Source organism: Dromiciops gliroides, chromosome 1 (assembly GCF_019393635.1).
Source record: "Dromiciops gliroides isolate mDroGli1 chromosome 1, mDroGli1.pri, whole genome shotgun sequence".
Classification (NCBI taxonomy): domain Eukaryota; kingdom Metazoa; phylum Chordata; class Mammalia; order Microbiotheria; family Microbiotheriidae; genus Dromiciops; species Dromiciops gliroides.
This window is the reverse complement of record NC_057861.1, coordinates 265,045,844-265,051,055: the sequence shown is the minus strand read 5'-3', so window position 1 is coordinate 265,051,055 and position 5,212 is coordinate 265,045,844. Positions and strand designations below refer to the sequence as shown.

At 39.6% G+C, this 5,212-nt stretch overlaps 1 pseudogene; it reads left to right on the top strand.

Annotated features, from left to right (window-relative positions):
• The first annotated feature begins 3,072 nt into the window (after positions 1 to 3,072).
• LOC122748213 lies at positions 3,073 to 4,263 on the top strand (annotated as a pseudogene).
• The last annotated feature ends 949 nt before the right edge of the window (positions 4,264 to 5,212 follow it).

Genomic DNA, 5,212 nt, shown 5'->3' with positions numbered 1-5,212 from the left:
GTTGAGGAAAACAAACAACAACAAAAAGCCCACTACTAAAAAAGACTAGCCATTCTAAGATCAGGTGAAGGGGAGACCACTTTTAATGAGAAATGTTTAAGGCACCACTTAGAGGGAGGAGGGTCTGGTTCAATATATGATCAAATTGCCCCCTGTGGAGCATTTGAATATTTAGGGGATTTTGAAAACATCTAAAAAATGTTGTATGACAAGCAAATCCCCTTTCAACAAAGCTCATCTCCAGGACTGCTTAAGGCAAAACTAAAGTAGGCAAAGGTCCTACATGAAACTCCTTGTGTCCTTCTCTTCAGGTCCCTACCACCCTTCTTCCTTTATTAGACTTCCCTCCCACACCGTACCCCACTTTATCAACCCTGTGACTTAACAAGGAATTTTTGTGCTGGGAGCAAGTACTACAGACTGTATCAAGGGCAAATGACATGAAGTGTCTTAGTTGAGGTGGATATTAACTCACTGCAGCCTGTCCTCTGGTAGCATCTTATTTTGAATTATTCTTGCAAACTGGGTGCTTAGCTCTGCTTTTAAACTACTGAAGGACTGCAAGTACTCTCTATGCTCTTGAAATACAGTGCCCTGGAAGAAACCCTTATCACTATACCCTAGTTACAATGTTTATTCTACATGTATACTTAAGACACCATAGAAGACCAGTAGGGGACATATTTTGGAGGACTGTCCAAGACCCTCTAATAAAACAGAGGAACCAGGTGTACTATTTATATAACCTGATTGAGAGAAAAGAAGGATGACTGTTTCAACATGATTTTGGAACAAAAGGGGGAAGAATATGAAAATCTCAAAATAAAAACACAAGGGAGATTTCTTTAAGAAGCAAAAAATACACCCATGTAATAAAGATAACTGAGAAGGGAATAAATATTTTTATAATACCTACTGTGTGCCAGACACTGTGCTAAGCACTGATTTACAAACATTATCCCTCACAGAAACCCTGCTAGGCCGTTTTACAATCTGAAGTAAACAGAAGTTAATTGACTTGCCCCGAATCAGACAGTAAAGTTTCTGGGGCTAGATTTTAACTCATGTCTTTCAGATTCTAGGCCCAATTTTCTATCCACTGCACCACCAGCCACCTCTGTTGGAAATGCATAGAGCTATTTATATTGGAATTTAGGATATAGTAGAAAGAGCAGTGAAATATAAGAAAGTCTTTTCTTTTCTTTTAGAAATTGTCATACTGAGCTAGTAGAAGAGAAAATGAGCAGCTAAGCAAATCAAAGGTAATAGGAGGCTAACAGTTGCAAAATAGGATAGTAAATGACTTAATAAAATAGTTGAGTATGTCTCTAGGAGCCATAAATGAAGCATCTCAAAATACTATAATTAAAATTCCCAGAAACTGACTTCTAGTATGAATAATTGTTCACATTGTATTGGGTTCTATGTGGTAGGTAACATTCTAGCTATATTTTGAGTGTTACAAAAGCGCTATAATTGATTTAGGTTACTTTGACCTCCTCCACTAATGATCTGTGAGAACCTTTAGGTGGCCAATGAGTTGGTTTTTATAGTATTCATGTTTTTATCCATAGCTTTATTTTTATTTCTGTCATGAGCTAATACTCTTGTAATGGGGGCTGATGCTTTCATGCCACTGAGCTGATTTGTTGGTGAGACTGTCATATGATAATGTCCTTGCAAATACTTAACTAACTCAGTCTCCACCTCCCTTCTTCATGAATATAACTCAGTGAATTAAGAGAAACAGAATTTAAACTTGGGGAGATCTTAGAGATCATCTAATTCAGCTGCCCCCCATTTTATAGAAGAAACTGAGGCCAAAAGGCTGATTGCCTTTCTTCTTTTTTAAGCTGTTCTTTTTCATAGTGAACTTAATAAATACAAACATTTCTGTATACAAGAAAGAGCAAGAAACAAGTTGGTATAAAAACCTGTGGAGCTATGTACATAAGGTTTGGGTTTTTCTTTTAAATATGGTGTGTCCCAAAAATCTCAGTGCAATTTTTTGGGGGGGTGGGGGGCAGGGCAATGAGGGTTAAGTGATTTGCCCAGGGTCACACAGTTAGTAAGTGTCAAGTGTCTGAGGCCAGACTTGAACTAAAGTCCTCCTGAATCCAGGGCCAGTGCTCTATCCATTGTGCAACCTAGCTGCCCCCTCAGTGTAATTTTAACCTTGAATAACTTTAGAAATACAAATGCTACAGACTTAACATAGCAAAATTTGAAAGGTTAATTATTTACATTTTTTAAATATTGACTTATTTCTTATTAAAAATTCAACATAACCACCATACTGTGCTATACATAACAAAGATTTTGGAATGTTGTAAAACTTTCATCAGTAACTGAAAGGACAGCATTTGTAGTTGTAGCCTTAAGATCATTCAAAAAATGAGGTTTTTCTATAAACAGGACAGTGTTGATATGACTCCATAAGAAAATAGATCAGGTGACTGAGGTGATCAAGCCAAAGGACCTCATCTACTGACTGATCTGAGAAAGTGTCAAACAGAAACTGTCATACCTACCAAACATAATGAAAAGGTATCTTGCTTAAACTGAAATTAAAATCTTATAATTTAAAATTCACAAAACTATATAAGTAGAAAATGAATTTAAATAATTAGACTTTTGGGGGCAGCTAGGTGGTACAGTAGATAGAGCACTAGCCTTGCTTTCAGGAGGACCTGAGTTCAAATCCAGTGTCAGGGACTTGACACTTACAAGCTGTGTGACCCTGGGCAAGTCACTTAACCCTCATTGCCCTACACACATAAAAAAACTAAACTAAACTAAAAAATAATTAGACTTTTGAATGATGTCCTTTGTAAGTTTGTAGTAGTTACATTTCTGAAGTTATACAAGTTTAAAACTACACTAAGACTTTTGGGACATGTATATACATACTAGATGTAAAAAGCAACAAACTTCCTTTGTGTGTTTGTATGTTCTGCACTTTTTTATTTTCCTCTGTGTATTTTTCTTTTGTTTAAAGTTTATTTTGGCACTCAGCTCCTCTCCCAAGCTTAGTGCCAGGATCTGCTGCTTCAGTTGCATCTCTGAAACAAGATGGTGAAGGTTGGAGTTAATGGTTTTGGCCATATTGGGCACCTGGTGACCAGGGCTGCATTCAACTCCTTCAGAATAGACATTGTGACCATCAATGACCTCTTCATTGACATGAACTACATGGTTTATATGTTTCAATATGATTCCACCCATGGCAAGTTCAAGGGCACTGTCAAGCCTGAGAATGGAAAGTTTGTGACAAATGGAAAAGCCATTACCATCTTCCAGGATCAGGACCCCACCAATATTAAATGGGGAGATGCTGGAGCCAAGTATGTTGTAGAGTCCACTGGTATTTTTACCACCATGGAAAAGGCTGGGGCTCACTTGAAGGGTGGAGTCAAGTAGGTCATTATTTCTGCCCCTTATGCTGATGCCCCAATGTTCATGATGGGAGGGAACCATGAGGAATATGATAATTCCCTCAAGATTGTCAGTAATGCCTCCTACACTATCAACAGCTTGGTGCCCTTGGCCAAGGTCATTCATGGCAACTTTGCCATTTTGGAAGGACTCATGACTATAGTCCATGGCATTACTCCTACCCATAAGACAGTTGATGGCCCCTCTGGTGGGCTGTGGCCAGATGGGTGTGGTGCTGCCCAGAATATCATCCTCGATTCCACTGGTGCTGTTAAGGCTGTAGGCAAGGTCATACCTGCAGTGAATGGGAAGCTCACAGGAATGGCTTTCCATGTTCCTTCTCCCAATATGTCTGTTGTGGATCTGACCTGCTACCTGGAGAAACCTGCCAAATATGATGATATGAAGAAAGTGGTGAAGGAAGCATCAAAGGGACCCTTGAAGGGCATTTTGGGCTACACAGAGGACGAGGTCATATTCTATGACTTTAATAGCAATACCTACTCTTCTACCTTTGATGCTGGCTCTGGCAGTGAGCATTTTGTGAAGCTTATTTCCTGATATGACAATGAGTATGCTTATAGCCACTATGTAGTAGACTTGGTGTTCTACGTGGCCTCCAAGGAGTATAGTGGAAAGCCATGGATCTTTATCCCCAGACAAAAAAGGAATTCCACCACTAGGGAGCCCACATCCCTAACCTATGTTCCTACACTGAGGATCCCATGCCCCATTCACATTGTTGTCCCAAAGCACCCCTATAGTAGAGGGGAGAAGCCTAGAATCCTATATTGTGTGCCATCAATAAAGCCACCATATTCAGTGTAAAAAAATATTTTATTAAATTGTCCCACTCACTACCCTCAATACCCCCTCCCCACTCCCATGTAGCCAATAAAAAGAATAAACTGAAAAAAATAACACTCCCAATACATAACTGTATAGTCTGGCAAAACAAATTCCCACATTGGTCACATCTGAAGACATATGTATGGCTAACTTTCCTAAGATCACACAGGAAGTCGATAGCAGAGATAGGATTCAAACACAGGTCTGCTAACTCCAAATCCAGAGCTCTCTTCACTACACCATACTTCCCAGGGTTCCTCTCTTGGGCTTTATGCAACATATATTAGACAGAGCCAGTGACAGGCAGATGTTTCATGCAACTGTTGGTTCTGCTGAAATCTTAGCCTCTAAAAATGAAGGATTATACAGAATTTTTTTTTTATTTACTCCCTTGGCATCTCTTCCAAAATGGTACCCAGAAGTTTCAGTTTATGATTTGTTTGTTTGTTTGGTTGGGTTTTTTTAGTGAGGCAATTGGGGTTAAGTGACTTGCCCAGGGTCACACAGCTTGTAAGCGTTAAGTGTCTGAGGCCGGATTTGAACTCAGGTACTCCTGACTCTTGGGCCGGTGCTCTATTCACTGTGCCACCTAGCTGCCCTATGATTTGTTTTTATGTTAATATGTGGGAGAGGATGGGGTAGATGACCCCCATGTTCTTTTTCCCTATCTAAGTGGTTTGTAGAAATGAGATAGTCTGAGAACCACAGTACTAGAAAATTCCCTTGCTCTAAGTTCTACTCATAGGCAAAACCAAACAAACAAAGCTACTTCCATGAAGTAGTTTTCTTCCATCCTATCTTCCCTAAGTCCTACCTCAACCCCCAACCTGAACATTCCTGATCAAGAATTTAAGAGAAGGGGGGCAGCTAGGTGATGCAGTGGATAAAGCACCAGCCCTGTATTCAGGAAGACCTGAGTTCAAATCTG